At 42.6% G+C, this 18,889-nt stretch overlaps 1 protein-coding gene and 1 long non-coding RNA gene across 2 annotated transcripts in view; one reads left to right on the top strand and one right to left on the bottom strand.

Annotated features, from left to right (window-relative positions):
• Positions 1–4,467, bottom strand: part of si:zfos-911d5.4 (uncharacterized) — a 252,456-nt gene extending 247,989 nt beyond the window's left edge. The window contains exon 1 of the mRNA XM_063071870.1: positions 4,260–4,467. The gene's annotated coding sequence lies outside the window, so the exon portion shown is untranslated. The remainder of the gene's footprint in view (positions 1–4,259) is intronic.
• Positions 4,468–6,607: 2,140 nt separating this feature from the next.
• The window catches only part of LOC134359036 (uncharacterized), a 162,700-nt gene continuing 150,418 nt past the window's right edge, over positions 6,608–18,889 (top strand). The window contains exon 1 of the long non-coding RNA XR_010021005.1: positions 6,608–6,697. This is a non-coding gene — a long non-coding RNA (uncharacterized LOC134359036). The remainder of the gene's footprint in view (positions 6,698–18,889) is intronic.

Here is an 18,889-nt window from a genome sequence, read left to right as displayed (position 1 = left end):
ACTAACATGTATTTCCCTCAGTTCCTCCATCTCACTAGACCTTTGGTTCCCTGCTATTTCCGGAAGATTATTTATGTCCTCCTTAGTGAAGACAGAACCAAAGTAATTATTCAATTGGTCTGCCATGTCCCTGTTCCCCATGATAAATTCACCTGTTTCTGACTGTAAGGGACCTATGGTTGCCTTGACCAATCTTTTTATTTTCACATATCTATAAAAGCTTTTACAGTCAGTTTTTATGTTCCCTGCCAGCTTTCTCTCATAATGTTTTCTCCCTTTCCTAACTAAGGCCTTTGTCCTCCTCTGCTGGACTCTGAATTTCTCCCAGTCCTCAGGTGAGCCACTTTTTCTGGCTAATTTGTATGTTTCTTCTTTGGAATTGATACTATCCCTAATTTCCCTTGTCATCCACGGGTGTACTACCTTCCCTGGTTTTTTCTTCACTCTCTTGTATAATTTATGTATTTTTTTATAATCTAATTTATATATATTTTATAATCTGAGTTTTCTCTGAATTTATGTGCCTGTGATGCTGCTGCAAGAACGTTTTTCCTTGTACTTGTGCATATGGTAATAAACTCATCTTGCTAAACTCAACTTGATTTGTTAATGAATGGAGTATGGTTGGGTCACTTGACTTACATGGAGATTTGGTATGTGGAGCGCTCAGGGAAAAATACTCTGTTACTGCCTATACAGATATTGCTTGCTTCCCTCCATTCAGCTGAGAGTCAAAACTGCTGATGTTGGGGAAAGACATCTCTCTGGAAGCCTTTGTCATCCTCTCCTACGTATATTAGGCTCCTTGCATTTGCTGTCTGGCCCTTACCAATTGGATTTCTTGGTTGTTCCTTATGCAGCATGCCATATTCTATGTGCCAGATTATGCAGGACTTTGCTATGCAGTTTTAAAGTTCAAGGTAAATTTATTATCAAAGGACATTTATGTCACCATATACATCTCTGAGATTCATTGTCTTGTGGGTATACTCAATAAATGCATAAAAGAATAATAACCATAATAGAATCAATGAAAGACTGCACCAACTTGGGTGTTCAACCACTGTGCAGAAGGCAACAAACTGAGCAAATACAAAAAGAAAGAAGTAATAAATAAATAAATAATAAATATCAAGAACATGAGATGGCAAGTCCCTGAACATGATTCTGTTGGTTGTAGGAACAGTTCGGTGATGGGGCAAGTGAAGTTGATTGAAGTTATACCCTCTGGTTCAAGAGCCCGATGGTTGAGGGCTAACAACTGTTCCTGAACTTAGTGGTATGGGCCCTGAGCATCCTGTAACTCTTTCATGATAGCAGCAGCAAAAAGAGAGCTTGGCCTGGATGTTCGGGGCTCTTGGATGATGGATGCTGCTTTCCTGCAACAGTCCTCTGTGTAGATCTCAATGGTGGGGAGGGCTTCACCTGTGGTGGACTGGGCCATATCCACTACTTTTTGTGGTATTTTCTGTTTAAGGCCATTGGTATTTCCTTACCAGACCTTGATGCAACCAGGCAATATACTCTGCACCACACGTCTATAGAAGCTTGTCAAAGTTTTAGATGTCATGCTGAATCTTCGCAAACTCCTTAATCAAACAGAGGAGCTGCCATGCTTTCTTCATAATTGCACTTACTTGCTGGGCCCAGTATAGATGCTCTGAAATGATAACCAAGGAATTTAAAGAGGCCGATCCTCTCCACCTCTGATCCCATGATGAGGACTGGCTCATGGATGTCCATTTTCCTTCTCCTGAGATCAATAATCAGCTCTTTAGTCTTTCTGACATTGAGTGAGAAGTTGTTGTGGCACCACTCAGCCAGATTTTCAATCTCTCTCCTATATGCTGATTCTCCACTATTTTTGATTTGGCCAATGACAGTGGTGTTGTCAGCAAACTTAAATATGGCGTTGGAACTGTGCTTAATCTCTCAATTGTAAGTATAAAGCGAGTAGAGCTGGAGGCAAAGCACACAGCCTTGTGGTGTACCTGTGCTGATGGAGATTGTGGAAGAGATGTTTTGCCAATCTGAACTGACTGGGGTCTACATGTGAGGAAATCGAGGATCTAATGCACAAGGAGGTATTGAGGCCAAGGTCTTAAAACTTATTGATTAGTTTTGAGGAGACAATGATATTGAATGCTGAGATGAAGTCAATAAAGAGCATACTGTTGTATGTATTTTCACTGTCTATATTGCTTCAGGGTTAAGTAAAGAGCTAATGAAACCGTATCTGCTGAGGACCTGTTGTGTTGGTAGGCAAATTGGAGTGGATCCAAGTCGCTCTCAGGTAGGAGTTGATATGTTTCATTACCAATGTCTCAAAGCAATTCATCACACTGGATGATAATCATTGAGGTGGGTTACCACATTCTTCTTAGACACTAGCATACCTGAAGCCTGCTTGAAGCGGGTGGGTATCTCAGACTTATGAAGCAAGAAGTTAAAGATATAGGTGAACACTCCAGCCAGTTGATCAGCACAAGTCTGTAGTACTTGGCCATGTACCCCATCTGGACCGGATGCTTTTCGCAGGTTAACCCTCCTGAAAGATGTTCTTACATCAGCCTCAGAGTCTGAGATCATAGGGCCATCAAGGGCTGTGGGAGTTTGTGAAGTTTCTCCATGTTTTGATGGTCAAAGCAAGCATAGAGGCAATGGGGAGCAAAGCCCTATTGTCACCTATGTCGCTAGGTTTCACTTTGTAAGAGGTAGTCACATTCAAGCCCTGACGCAGTTGTAGAGAATCCTTCAGTGATTTAAGTTTGGTCTGGAATTGCCGCTTCACACCTGAAATGGCTTTCTGTTATTCATGCCTGGATCGCTTGTATCTTCGTGTTTGTCAGACCTGAATGCCACTAATATGGTCCTCAGCAGATTGCTGTTCTCATGGTGCGTTCAGAGCTTCTTGGTCTTCTGGTGTCTCCACACCAGCTGTGCATTCTTTGGCTGAAGAAGTCAATGGAATCTCATCTCCAGGAGCCAATAGTATTTTGCATGACCTTCTTCATTCCTGCCTGGCTGCCATTATATCAAAAATAAGAGAGAAAGTGGATTGCCAGCAGATCATCAAAAACCTGGAAGCAGAATGTAATCCTCATTCTCCAAGATGCTTTCCTCAGGACCAAGCCACTTGGTGAAAACATTACTCAGTGTGGACTCCCTAACCATGAGGAGTGTGGTAGCTGCTATAAGTGTTGGATAGTACACTTCTGATGATCCATAACAAACTATATATTTACATCACCTTCATATTAATGAACAGGTTTGGGTTATTCGAGGAAGTTCTTATGGGAATATTAGTGCAGTCACTGGCTGCACGCACACTGGGGAAGCCAGCGATGGGGCTGAGTTTGGTGTCTGATATTGCCAGCTTCCCTTCACTGAAAGCAGTGTAAATGATGTTGTTCCTCAAAGTGTACTCTAATGCTGCAGTTAGCAAAGAACTGGAGTAGGATGGCTGAGTTCAGTAGTGACCACTTGGCATGTTACTCTGGCCAGAATGTTTTGAGTTAATGTGACCTTGACCTCCACAGCGAGAACAATCTCAATACAATAGTGTAAGCAAGTTCATTTACCTTACTCAGTATATTGCATGCATTCAAATACAACACCTTTAGTTTTGTATTCATTACTTTTTTTGAATTCTCCCCTTTTTATTTTGCAGATTATCTGCCGACAGCAATTTTGTCCTATAATCAACCTGTCCTTGCTAGCAAGTCAAGTCAAGTTTATTGTCATTTTGACCATAAGCTGCTGGTACAGTACACAGTAAAAATGAAACAACGTTCCTCCAGGACCCTGGTGCTATGTGAAACAACACAAAACTACACTACGCTATGTAAGACAGCACAAGGCTACACTAGACTACGTAAAACAACATAAAAACTGCACTAGACTACGGACCTGCACAGGACTACATAAAGTGCACAAAACAGTGCAGATTAGTACAATAATTAATAAACAAGACAATAGGCACAGTAGAGGCCAAATTACAATATAATAATAAATGATGTAGATGTCAGTCTAGACTCTGAGTATTGAGGAGTCTGATGGCTTTGGGGAAGAAACTGTTGCACAGTCTGGTCATGAGAGCCCAAATGCTTTGGCACCTTTTGCCAGATGGCAGGAGGGAGAAGAGTTTGTGTGAGGAGTGCGTGGGGTCCTTTACAATGCTGTTTGCTTTACGGGTGCAGCGTGTGGTGTAAATGTCTGTAATAGCAAGAAGAGAGACCCCGATGATCTTCTCAGCTGACCTCACTATCCGTTGCAGGGTCTTGCGAACCGAGATGGTGCAATTCCCGAACCAGGCAGTGATGCAGCTACTTAGGATGACCTCGATACATCCCCTATAGAATGTGGTGAGGATGGGGGGGGTGGGAGATGGACTTTTCTCAGCCTTCGCATAAAGTAAAGACGCTGCTGGGCTTTCTAGGCTATGGAGCTGGTGTTGAGGGACCAGGTGAATTTCTCCACCAGGTGAACACCAAGAAATTTGGTGCTCTTAACGATCTCAACGGAGGAGCCGTCAATGTTCAGCAGAGAATGGTCGCTCCGTGCTCTCCTGAAGTCAACAACCATATCTTTTGTCTTGTTCACATTCAGAGACAGGTTGTTGGCTCTGCACCAGTCTATTAGCCACTGCACCTCCTCTCTGTATGCTGACTCGTCATTCTTGCTGATGAGACGCACCATGGTCGTGTCATCGGCAAACTTGATGATGTGATTCGAGCTGTGGGTTGCAGCACAGTCGAGGGTCAGCAGAGTGAACAGCAGTGGACTAAGCACACAGCCCTGGGGGGGGGGGGCCCATGCTCAGTGTGATGGTGTTGGAAATGCTGCTCCTGAACTGGACTGACTGAGGTCTCCCAGTCTGGAAGTCTAGGATCCAGTTGCAGAGGGAGGTGTTCAGGACCAGCAGTTTCAGTTTTTCCAATCAGGTGCTGAGGAATGATTGTGTTGAATGCTGAACTGAAGTCTATGAACAGCATTCGAACGTATGTGTCTTTTTTGTCCAGGTGGGTGAGGGCCAGGTGGATGGTGATGGCGATGATGTTATCTGTTGAGCGGTTGGGACGGTACGTGAACTGCAGGGGGTCCAGTGAGGGGGGGCAGCAGGGTCTTTATGTGCCTCATGATGAGCCTCTCGAAACACTTCATGATGATGGATGCAAGAGCAATGGGACAGTAGTCATTGAGGCAGGACACTGAAGACTTCTTCAGCACAAAGACGATGGTGGCAGCCTTGAAGCACGTTGGAACGACGGTGCTGCTCAGGGAGATGTTGAAGATGTCAGTGAGAACATCTGCTACCTGGTCTACACATCCTCTGAGCACTCTGCCAGGGATATTGTCTGGTCCAGCAGCCTTCCGTGGGTTGACCCTGCATAGAGTTTTCCTCACATCGGCCACGGTAAGACACAGCACCTGGTCATTGGGAGGAGGAGTGGTCTTCCTTGCCACCACATCGTTTTCCGCCTGGAAACGAGTGTAGAAGTTGTTCAACACATCTGGGAGGAAGGCATCACCAGCACAAGCAGGTGATGTTGTCTTGTAGTTGATGATGTCCTGAATGCCCTTCCACATGCGCTGCATGTGGCTGCTGTCCTTGAAGTGACTGTGGATTCGCTGGGCATGTGCACGCTTTGCCTCTCTGATGGCCCGGGACAGTTTGGCCCTCGCTGTTGTTAGGGCTGCCTTGTCGCCTGCTCTGAAGGCAGAGTCACGGGTCCTCAGCAGCGCACGCACCTCCGCGGTTATCCATGGCTTCTGGTTAGAGCGTGTAGTGATGGTCTTGGACACAGTGACATCATCGATGCACTTGCTGATGTAGCTAGTCACTGATGTCGTGTACTTCTCTAAATTGGTACTGTCGCCATCGGTTGCAGCCTCCCTGAACATGTGCCAGTCAGTGTGCTCAAAGCAGTCTTGAAGAGCAGAGATGGCTCCTGCTGGCCAGGTTTTCACCTGCTTCAGAACTGGTCTGGAGCGTCTGACGAGCGGTCTGTGTGCTGGGATTAGCATAACAGAGATGTGGTCTGAGTAACTGAGGTGGCGGCGGGATTCTGCCGGGTACGCGTCAGGGCTGTTTGTATAAACAAGGTCCAACACGTTCTCTCCTCTCGTTGCAAAGTTGCAAAGTCCACATACTGATGGAATTTGGGGAGCACTGACTTGAGGTTCGCGTGGTTAAAATCTCCGGTGACAATAAACAGTCCATCAGGGTGTGCGTTCTGCAGTTCGCTAATAGCCCCATACAGTTTAAAGAGCGCCTCTTTAGCATTAGTGCTGGGGGGAATGTACACACTGACTGTAAGGACAGTGGTGAATTTCCGTGGTAAATAAAATGGTCTGCATCTAACAGTCACAAACTCCACTAGCGATGCGCAGTAACTAGAGACCAGCACAGAGTTCTTGCACCATTCAGTGTTGATGTAAGTACACACGCCCCCACCGCGAGTCTTACCGCACAGGGTTGTATCTCTGTCAGCCCGGACAAAGCGAGTTCGTCTAGCTGGATGGCGGCATCCGGAACTCTGTTGCTAAGCCACGTTTCCGTGAAAACAAAAGCGCAGCGGACCCTGTACTTCCGCCGAGTAGTCTGCTGGAGTCGGATGTAGTCCAATTTATTGTCCAGGGAGCGGACATTGGAGAGCAGAATGGGTGGGAGACTCACTACGCCCTGCCTCTGTTTGTAAGTCAACTGTCCCATCCTCAGCCCTCTCACTCCAGTTTTCATCCCCCCCTCCCCCCCCGCCAAATTAGTTTAAACCTTCCTGAACACCTCTAGCAAACTTGCCCACAAGGATATTGGTCCCGCTTGGGTTCAGGTGTAACACATCCCTTTTGTACATGTCATACCTTCCCCAGAAGAGATCCAAAGATCTAGAAATCTGAACCCCTGCCTCCTGGACCAGTTCCCCAGCCACGTATTTATCTGTCAAATTCTCCTTTTTTTTCAATCTTTTTATTGGTTTCATAATGTAATATTGATACGAAGTTATTGGGATTAAATTGTTATAATTAACCTATTTAAAGATAAACCCAGTTGACACATGGGTATTAAGCCTCCAATTGTACAGGATACAAATATAATATACATTAAAAAAAAAGAAAAAAAATATCACGAAAAAGGAAAAAAAATGTAAAAATATACCCCCCCAAAAAAACTAGCCTAAACAATGTTAGCCAACTAAACTAAAAAGAGAAGACATGGGCTGTTACGTAACATCAAAAAAAAAGAACCATTAGTGTTGTCAACTCCGCTCCTCTCAACATATATTAAAAGGAAATAGAATAAGTTTGGAAAAGGTCAACAAATTCTCCTAATCTTGCCCTCACTGGCATGTGGCACAAAATGAAATGAGAGATTACTAACATGCGAAAATCTGCAGATGCTGGAAATCCAAAGCAACACACACAAAATGCTGGTGGAACTCAGCAGGCCAGGCAGTATCTATGGAAAAGAGTAACCAGTCAACGTTTCGGGCCGAGACCCAAATGTCGACTGTTTACTCTTTTCCGTTGGTGCTACTTAGCTTGCTGAGTTTCTCCAGCATTTTGTGTGTGTTGCCAGAGATTACTACCCTGACAATCTGCTTTTCAGCTTTCTACCTAGCTTCCTAAAATTTCTCTTCAGGACCTTCTCCCCTTTCACCCCTTCCTGTCTATGCCATTGGTGACAATATGTACCAAGACTTCTGGCTGCTCAGTCTCTCCCTTTAGAATGCCGCGGGCCCAATCCAAAACATTCTTGACCCTGGCACCTGGGAGGTAATATATCATCCGGGTGTCTTTATCATTTCCACAGAATCTCATCACTATTCCTCTAACTATGGAATCTCCTATCACTACTGCAGCCCTCTTCAACTCTCTTCTATGAAGTACTATGACAAGCAACATCTTGTCATTGTAATCTGTGGCCTTTGGGAACTTTTTGAGTAGCTTACTAGTTCTATGGCAGATCTGTGAAGTCTCCACATGATAGCAGAATATTTAAGTTGTTCATTAATCAAGAACATTGTGAGCATTGTCCCTTGTTCTTCTTAGACTGATGCACTACAATGCCTGGAAGAGATCTGTATGTTAATGTAATGTTGTGAAATGTTTCAAACTCTCCACTGTAAAGGAAAAATGCAGATATGTTTATAATATACCAGAATTTACAATACACTACAAAGTCTTAGCCACATACTGTATATACACTCAGTACTGTATGTGTCACTGTAGAGCGGGCAGTGAGTTTGTAAATCCGGCAGAGGCGAAGGATATGGGAATGGCGAGGGTAGAGCACCATGGGAGGGATGTGGGACAGGTGGCAGAGAAGGAGTGCCAGAGTCAGGGGTGGGGGGGCGCGGTTGGTGTGGGTGCAGACACATTCAACCCTGATATACCAGGCAAGGTCATTTGATTCCGGACAATTGGTTTGTTGATCATTATGGAATATCTCTGTGGTACTTCCCATTCCCGCCCCTCTCCCTTCCCCTTTTCCCACCCATGATTCCCCTCTCCCTGCCCCCTTCCCACTTTCAGTCCACAATAGAGACCCATATCAGAACCAGGTTTATCATCACTCACATATGTCCAGAAATTTGTTTTTATGGTGTGGCAGTAGTACAGTGCAATACACAAATTTACAACGGTACTGTGAAAAAGTCTTAGGCAGCCTAGCTATATAAATATATGCCTATGACTTTTGCACGGTACTGTGGAAATGGCATCTAGAGTTCTGTAGCCCTCTTTTGCTCCACCAGCTGTGCAATGATGTAATTGCTCTTCCTCTGTACTCTTGCTCTTTCTGCACAGTACATGATATGCACTGCTGCATTAATATTTAAAGGTTATCTGTTTTCATATTTAAATTGTTAATAATAAAACTCAATATCCATCTTTGGTGCTCATTTTAGATTAACAGATAAAATGCTTTTCACACCTGGACCGTGAGAATCTGGAAGAAATTCAGATTTGCCTCTTGTGTCGCAATGGAGGATTTGCTGCTTGGCTAAAGTTAATTGGATCTACCCTGCAATAATTGGCCCAATTAATTTGTTAAACTATCGGTGCTAAAGTTTTACTGCCTTTTTAAATTGATGTTGTAAAATATGCACCAAAATTAGTATGGCATAAATGCACTTTTGTAGATAAACATTATCACTGCCATTATGCATCCAGCACTGAGAACTTCAATAGAAATGACAGTGATCATTTCCACGTCTACACTGGTGAACAGGTGATACCCAGCTCTACTTCACTGTGATCTCTCTTGAGCCTACCACCACCTCTAAACTTCCAGGGTGCCGCCTGATATCCAGTATTGGATGTGGAGAAATTTCATAAGTGTAGCAAAGACTAAAATCCCTTTGATTCCTGTTAAAATTCCACACCATCCCTTAAGGAGCTTCTCAGAAATGAGGATGACTTTCTTCCATTTCAGGTTTGTAGTTTCTAACGTGACCAGTGTTGGAACTGTCGATTCTTCCTCAGATGAGACAGGATTTATTTTAGGTGCTTTTTGAATGTATCTGAGCTTCCAGAGTGTGCATTCACTGTTTGAGGGTGGAGGAGGAGGTCTTCAAATCAAAGCTTGGTTTCTTACAATATACATGTGGAGCTTGTAACATACAAGTTAAGAGCTCATGGTATTACAGGAAAGTCACTGGCATGGTTAGAGCACTGGCTGATTGGTAGGATGCAGCGAGTGGGAAATAAAGGATCCTTTTCTGTTTGGCTGCCGGTGACTAGTGGTGTTCCACAGGGGTCATAGTTGAGACTGCTTCTTTTTATGCTGTATATAAATGATTTAGATGATGGAATAGATGGCTTGGTTGGCAAGTTTGCAGGTGATATGAAGGTTGGTTGAGGGACAGGTAGTGTTGAGGAAGAAGGCAGGCTGCAGAGGGACTTGGTAGACAGATTGGTAGAATGGGAAAGAAAGTGGCAAATGAAACACAGTGTTGGAAAATGCTTGGTCATGCACTTAAATAGAAGAAATAAATGTGCAGACTATTTTCTAAACGGGGAGAAAATCCAAATCTGAGATGCAAAGGGACTTCGGAGTCCTTGTGCAGAACACAAGGTTAACTTGCAGGTTGAGTCGGTGTTTAGGAAAGCAAATGCAATGTTAGCTTTCACTTCAAGAGGTCTAGAATAAGAGCAGGTATGTGTTGCTGAGGCTTTATCAGGAACTGGTGAGGCCACACCTTAAGTATTGGGAACCGATTTGGGCTCATTATCTAAGAAAGGATGTGCTGGCATTGGAGAGAGTTCAGAGAAGGTTCACAAGAATGATTCCTGGAATGAAAATAGCCAAAGTCATAGTAATACTTTATTGATCCCGGGGGAAATTGGTTAAAAGTTAACATACTAGGTATGTTTGATGGCTCTGGGTCTGTACTCACTGGAATTTAAAAGGATGAGGTGGGATCTCATTGAAACCTTTCAAATGTTGAAAAGCCTAGACAGAGTAGGTGTGGAAAGCAACACACACAAAATGCTGAAGGAGCTCAGCAGGCCAGGCAGCATCAATGTAAAAAAGTTCAGTCGATGTTTTGGGCTGAGACCCCTCGGCCTGCTGAGTTAACCCAGCATATTTTGTATGTTGCTTGGATTTTCTCTTGTTTGTAGATGTGGAAAGATGTTTCCCATGGTGGGGGAGTCTTGAACAAGAGGGCAAAGCCTCAGAATAGAGGGGCATCCATTTAAAACAGAGATGCAGAAGGTTGTTGGGTGTATTTAAGGCAGAGCTTGATAGGTTCTTGATTGGCCATGGCATCAAAGGTTATGGGGAGAAAGCCGGGAAGTGGGGCGGAGGAGGGGAAATAATAATCAGCCATGATTGAATGGAGTAGCAGACTTGATGGGCGAAATGGCCTAATTCTGCTCCTATGTCTTATAGTCTTATGATCTAATGCCTACCCCCAGGAATTAGCCCTGGAAGCTGATTTTCTCCCCGTATCATTGGTGTTTGGTGGGTCATCTTGGATGCATAATGTGTGTGTGTTTTTAGGTATTTACAGGTAGTCAAAGCAAGGTGAATTGTCATTTTTTTTTGCTCAATGGTTTCCATGCACTTGATTTTCACTGAAGCTTTTATAATTAAGCTGAAAATAGTGGATTATTCATTAACATTGTGTAATTCTAATTGTCTGAAACTTTCATGTACTCTTGCAAAAGAATTAACTCAGATTATGAATATGAAATGCATTTTTCTTTACAGTTAAAGGTGATACAATGGCTAGGAAAATCATGTATATGAAACTCTAGCTTTTTGTGTTTGATATGCTTCATTTTGATATTTATTATCTTTTCTGTATGCATATGCAAACTTTCCTAGTTTTCCACCTTCCTCAAATGTCTTCTAACAATGAACTATATCTCACAAATCTACCTGAATAAAGAGTATACATTACAAAATATTTTGTAATAATGCTTCTTATCTCTGTAAAATTAGGGATTATTTATACACAAGTTACCTCATCTGCTTGCAAAGAACTATCTCCAGAATTCAACGTACCTTTTTATGTTGCAGCCTATAAAATGTATAGTTACTGAAATGTTCACCAGTTATCTTGCATTTGAGACCCAAGTTAACAACAGGGAATGGTAGGGAAATAACAGCAATCTTCCCATAAGAGCTGTAATTGCACAGAACTTTCATAAAACTTATATCAGTGTTGTGTTAATAAATAGCAGTACATAGCAACCAAGGCATATATGGCATAACAGCTAAAAAGCACATTCTCTGAATATTGAGTTCTAAACTTGCTTTTTAGTGATTTGTAGCTCTGTCACTGAAAATATTTTTCAATGTCATAGGCAAAGCCAGTGCTGTCACTAACATGTTCAGCTGGGGAATAGGACACATAACACAAGAATCTTAGAATTAATAGGTGCTGTTGCAAGTGGCAAAGGTGATAAACTACTATTTAGTTACTAGTAGCGTAACATTGCTGCAGGACATTATTATGAAATAATGTTGTTTTGTCAGATTTTAATCATGCTTCAGACGATTTGTTTCAATACTTACATTACAATTTTGAAACAGGGTCTTTCAGGGTTGATTGAAGCTTTGTTCCTTTTGTGGGCTTCTAAGGTTTAACTTGAACAAACTGATTTCAAAGTTGCAAGCCAGTGTTTCAATGTTAAACACTTTGCGACATGGCTAGAAGCAGTTAAGATGTACTGTGCATTGCTCAGATCTGAATCACTTGTTTATCATGGGATTATAATTGCATCTCAGTGACCTCCAGTGTTCAATTGTTGCACTTTTTATCCTGAATTCTCCACCTTCATACATATAAACAGGACATGAAACAGATAAGTTTATCTCTTTATTGATGATTTGTCTAAACATTAGAGAGTCAACTTATTGTTTCAATGTTTATCTAATTTTATTGTGCAAACAAGCTAGAAGCTCTCTGGATGATTAAAGTTAGAAAGGAAAATAGCAGGTAAATGTCAATTGTTTCTGAAAATGGAAAAGTTGATGTCGACTTGGATTATGCTAAACCCTGGCCAAACCCTGTTTGACTACACTCACCTGTTGCAGCTGATGAGGCCTGTGCAAACTGACTCCTTATCTGAAATTCAGGTAGTAAGATGTAGTGACAGACATCCCACCCTGAAAAAACTCATTTCAGGGAGGTAGCAAACCCATATTCCCCCCCCCTCCCCCGGGTCGACCTCCAAGGGTGTATGTAATACTTTGTTTCATAATTTTGTCTAATCTGTAGACCAAGTTGGGTATATGTGGAAAATGTGACATTAAAATATGTACTTATATTATAGAAACATAGAAACATAGAAAATAGGTGCAGGAGTAGGCCATTCGGCCCTTCGAGCCTGCACCGCCATTTATTATGATCATGGCTGATCATCCAACTCAGAACCCCACCCCAGCCTTCCCTCCATACCCCCTGACCCCCGTTGCCACAAGGGCCATATCTAACTCCCTCTTAAATATAGCCAATGAACTGGCCTCAACAGTTTCCTGTGGCAGAGAATTCCACAGATTCACCACTCTCTGTGTGAAGAAGTTTTTCCTAATCTCGGTCCTAAAAGGCTTCCCCTCCATCCTCAAACTGTGGCCCCTCGTTCTGGACTTCCCCAACATCGGGAACAATCTTCCTGCATCTAGCCTGTCCAATCCCTTTAGGATCTTATACGTTTCAATCAGATCCCCCCTCAATCTTCTAAATTCCAACGAGTACAAGCCCAGTTCATCCAGTCTTTCTTCATATGAAAGTCCTGCCATCCCAGGAATCAATCTGGTGAACCTTCTTTGTACTCCCTCTATGGCAAAGATGTCTTTCCTCAGATTAGGGGACCAAAACTGCACACAATACTCCAGGTGTGGTCTCACCAAGGCCTTGTACAACTGCAGTAGTACCTCCCTGCTCCTGTACTCGAATCCTCTCGCTATAAATGTCAGCATACCATTCGCCTTTTTCACCGCCTGCTGTACCTGCATGCCCACTTTCAATGACTGGTGTATAATGACACCCAGGTCTCGTTGCACCTCCCCTTTTCCTAATTGGCCACCATTCAGATAATAATCTGTTTTCCTATTTTTGCCACCAAAGTGGATAACTTCACATTTATCCACATTAAATTGCATCTGCCATGAATTTGCCCACTCACCCAACCTATCCAAGTCACCCTGCATCCTCTTAGCATCCTCCTAACTGCTAACACTGCCACCCAGCTTCGTGTCATCCGCAAACTTGGAGATGCTGCATTTAATTCCCTCATCCAAGTCATTAATATATATTGTAAACAACTGGGGTCCCAGCACTGAGCCTTGCGGTACCCCACTAGTCACCGCCTGCCATTCTGAAAAGGTCCCGTTTATTCCAACTCTTTGCTTCCTGTCTGCTAACCAATTCTCCACCCACGCCAATACCTTACCCCCAATACCGTGTGCTTTAAGTTTGCACACTAATCTCCTGTGTGGGACCTTGTCAAAAGCCTTTTGAAAATCCAAATATACCACATCCACTGGTTCTCCCCTATCCACTCTACTAGTTACATCCTCAAAAAATTCTATGAGATTCGTCAGACATGATTTTCCTTTCACAAATCCATGCTGACATTGTCTGATCATTTCACCGCTTTCCAAATGTGCTGTTATCACATCCTTGATAACTGACTGCAGCAGTTTCCCCACCACCGACGTTAGGCTAACCGGTCTATAATTTCCCGGTTTCTCTCTCCCTCCTTTTTTAAAAAGTGGGGTTACATTAGCCACCCTCCAATCCTCAGGAACTAGTCCAGAATCTAACGAGTTTTGAAAAATTATCACTAATGCATCCACTATTTCTTGGGCTACTTCCTTAAACACTCTAGGATGCAGACCATCTTGCCCTGGGGATTTATCTGCCTTCAATCCCGTCTTATCATGTTTATTCTATTACACCTTTAAGCAAGTCTATAGGGAGTTTGGCCTCATCACGTAGGACATCAATAGTGAGCAACACTGTCATTATTTTTGAGGTCTACTGTAAAGCCCACCCACAGAGAAAACTGATAGGTCTACTTAGCAGGGGGCCCCAACCTTTTTTGCACCACGGACCTGTTTAATATTGACAATATTCTTGCAGACCGGCCGACCCGGGGGCGGGGGGGGTGGTTGTTAATCACAACTGGAACATAGGTGATGAGTCAACTATAAGTCACGTCCTCACATAAATATAGTGATAAGACAATTATAAGTCGATAGCATCATAACATTTTAAGTAACGTTTGGATAATAAACACACAGCGCATATTTTCCTCGTATGAATCCAATATCGCTGAATCAGTGGGAGCCCTGGGCTTGTTTTCCTGCAACAAGACGGTGCCATCAAGGGGTGATGGGAGACAGTGACACTTGAAGAGGGTTCCTTATGTCCAGTCTATTCCGCAATTTAGTTTTCGTTGCATTCATTGCAGAAAACTCCGCTTCGCAGAGATATGTTGGAAATGGAAGCGATGTTTACAGTGCTTTCGTGGCTATCTCAGAATATTCAGCCTTGACTTTGATCCAGAATGCCGGCAAAGATGTTATGTCAAACATACTTTTCAGCCCGCCGTCATTTGCAAGCTTGAGGAGTTGATCTTCCCGCGCTGACATGGATGACGCGTGCGTAATAACCTCGCGAGTGTTTAAGTTCAACAGTGCATGACAGGGAATGAGGAAAGGTGCAGCTGACTCATATCGTTTTATATCACCAAATCATATTGTTTCCTCACGGCCCGGTGGTTGGGGACCACTCTTAGCACAAAGAGAGACCAATCAGGATGCTCGGTCTCCCTCTCCCTTTCTTTCTCAAAAAAATTGATTTCCGGGATATTGTATATAATTTCCGGGCATCAGGGAGCCACTATTGATATGCGGGAGACTCTCGGAACTTCTGGGAGAGGTGGGATGTCTGTAGAGAAGGCTCAATAATAGGCCTCAGCTAGCATAGTCATGAAGCACTGCCCCCTGAAAGCTCGGACAGTCTTTGACTGAAGCCAAGTCTGTTAGAATTTTAAAAACTGTAAAGCTTTGTCCAGCTTTTAATTTCTATTATTCCGAGACATTTTAAAATTAAAAGTGCAACAAATTTTTAAAAAATATTATGGACTTTAAAATTTAAATTTGTCTAAAATACATTAAAACACTTGCAAATCAGTAAAAACATTGAAGTGGAATGACTGACAGGGAAAAATACCATCCCCTACCCCAGGATAAAAATCTCCAATTGAAAGAATGGGCTTTATGCCACCAAATATCTAAGGTGTAGTATTAGAGAGTCACATTCTCCCAGTGAAGTGCTGCAATGAAAGAATGAATATGTGTAGGCCTGGGAGTTACTTCTGAGGGAATTGCCGAAGGCCAGTGGATTTATTCAGAACTGCCAGCCCTGGTCAGCATGATGTGACTCAGTAAACTTGAGGAATTAGTGAACATCATCCCAGACTTTAACATGTAGCAGTGAAATCTGTAAATACCTGCAACAGAGTTCTGCAGCAAAATTCTTTGATAGATTATATAAATTCCATTGTTGTAATTTGTCAATTGGAACTCATGGAATAGAGTATGTTATATCAAAGTACTCAATCCTAGTTATGGCTGAATCGACAGTCATAATGCAATGGCCAGGTTGTCTATGGAGCAAATGACTAATTGAATTGAGAGTACAAATTGTGTTATTAAAGGAATAGAAGTATGGAAACTCCACATAAGTTATTTAGAATTGTCCTGTTGTGGCTCTGTTGGAGATAACAATGGTGTGGATTTTTAACTCCGGGTGGAGTATCCAATGTTCACTATGAATAAATGCTCACAATCAATTTGAGGACCAGCATGAGGTGAAGATTCCGTGGCAGAGGGGTAGAGATGATGAATAGCGATTTGTAGTAGCTGTCGTAGACACCCAAATCAGAAGAAAAATGTTCAGAATCAGAGATATACTGCAACAAAGAACATGCACTTTAGTCCATTGAGTCAGTAGTGGCTATCAACGATCTATTTTAAGATTTTATGATAATGATGGATACAGCGTTGAGAAACTTTCACCTTATATACAAGTATATTTAATTTAGCAATATCAATGCTGCCACAGGATGCAGGAAATGAAAGTCTTTATTCATAAAGTGATACCCTTGGAGATGAGAATAACAATCTCACTATAGGAAGGAATACAAATAATTGCTTCTAATAGACATTGGTTGCTTTCACTCAGTGAGTATACCAAGCATATCAAAATATTTCATGTGCAGTTTAAGCACATTGGGTATACTTGTTTCCTTTGCTTGCTAATGGAATTATGCGAATTTCTGCCAATACCAACTACAGTGTAGATTGAAACAATGATTATCTGAAATAGTTGTCTGACTTCCCATGACGAAGGCAGCATTTTTACCTGGATGAAGTGGAACTTACTTTGAATAAAAAACTTTGCGTGGCACTCTTTGCACAATTGGATCCTCGATTTCCTCACTTGCAGACACCAGTCAGTTTGGAATGGCAATAGTATCTCCTCCATGATCTCCATCAGCACAGGTGCACCACAGTGCTGTGTGCTTAGCCGCCTGTTTTGCTCGCTTTATACTTATGGATGTGAGGCTAAGTACAGCTCCAGTGCCACATTTAAGTTTGCTAATGACACCACTGTTGTTGGCTGAATCATAGTTCAGGGTTTAAGGTATATTTATTATTTAAGTATGTATGTAGTATATAACTTTGAGATTTGTCTTCTCCAGACAGCCATGAAACAAATAAAACTACAGAAGCCATTCAATGAAAAGTATCAACATCCCTCGGCACATGTGCAAAAAAAAAACAAATCATGCAAACAGAAACAAAAACAACAACCTCCTCCACACACAAAAAAACAAATTGCACAAACGGCAACAAGAACAATGTCAGTGAAAACTGGAGTTAATCATGAGATCACACTCCATCTCTAAGCCTCATGGGCTGGAGGCTGCTTACCTCCTGGAATATAGACACAGCCAAGCACCAGGTTGCTCAATCAATTTTCAAACTGTAGATCACAGGGTCTAACTATACCAGAGCACATTTAAAATAAAAAGAAGCTGGAAAAGAAGTGAAAAAAAGAGTTTCATGGACTATCTGGAAGATGTTGCCCTTGAAGATTGTTCACTGGCATTATCTCGACTGGAATCAAAGGTAGTGATGCATTAGCATATAGGAGGGAGATTGAAAATCTGTCAGAATGGTGCCACAACAACAACCTCTCACTCAATGTCAGCAAGACCAAGAAGCTGGTTATTGTCTTCAGGAGGAAGAAACTGGAAGTCCATGAGCTAGTTCTCATCAGGGGATCAGAGGTGGAGAGGGTCAGCAACTTTAAATACTTCAATGTTATTATTTCAGAAGATCTGTCCTGGGTCCAGCGCATAACTACTATTAGGATTATGTAGACACGTAGACCTCTTTTATTGTCACTTAGTAATGCATGCATTAAGAAATGATACATTATTTCCTCCGGTGTGATATCGCAAAACACAGGACAGACCAAGACTGAAAAAACTAACAAAACCACATAATTATAACATATAGTTACAACCGTGCACAATACCATAACTTGATGAAGAAGTCCATGAGCACAGTAAAGTTCAAAGTTTCTCAAATGTCCCACATCTCACGCAGACGGGAGAAGGAAGAAAAACTCTCCCTGCCATGCCGACCACAATCTGACTCTGAGTCATCCGAAAACTTTGAGCTCTGATCAGCTCTCAGACACCGAGTACTGAGTGCCATCTCTGTCCGAATGATTCGACCTCCTTCTTGGTTGCCAAAAGCAGGCAAGGCCGGGGATTTTGAGGCCTACCCTGTGAAAGATTCCTGACCACACAGTAACGACAGTAGCAAACGGGTGTTTCAGAAATTTCTCCAGATGTTCCTCTGTGAACAAAGAAGACATGGCAGTCCCTCCTCTTTCTTAGAAGTCTGCAAGGATTCGGCATGTCATCAACAGCTTTGATAAACCTCTATAGATAAGCAGTGGAGAGTTTGCTGTCTGGTTACATCACGGCCTGATATGGAAACACCAACACCCTTGAATAGAAACAACTACAAAAAGTAGTGGGTACAGTCCAGTCCATCACAGGGATAGCCCGCCCCAACACTGAGCACATCTACAAGGAGCACTATCACAGGAAAGCAGCTTCTATCATCGGGGACCCCTACCATCGGGGACCCCTACCATCCAGGCCTTGCTCTCTTCTCACGGTACAGGAGCCTAAAGTCCCATGCCACCAGATTCAGGAACAGTTAGACAGTTGATAAATAAATAGATAGATAGATAGATACATTATTAATCCCAAAGGAAATTACAGTGTCACAGTAGCATTACAAGTGCACAGGTATAAATATTAGAAGAGAAATAGAAAGAAT

The sequence above is a fragment of the Mobula hypostoma genome, chromosome 19 (genome assembly GCF_963921235.1).
Source record: "Mobula hypostoma chromosome 19, sMobHyp1.1, whole genome shotgun sequence".
In the NCBI taxonomy this organism is placed as follows: domain Eukaryota; kingdom Metazoa; phylum Chordata; class Chondrichthyes; order Myliobatiformes; family Myliobatidae; genus Mobula; species Mobula hypostoma.
The sequence above is the reverse complement of the archived record's forward strand: the minus strand, read 5'-3'. Positions and strand labels throughout refer to the sequence as shown.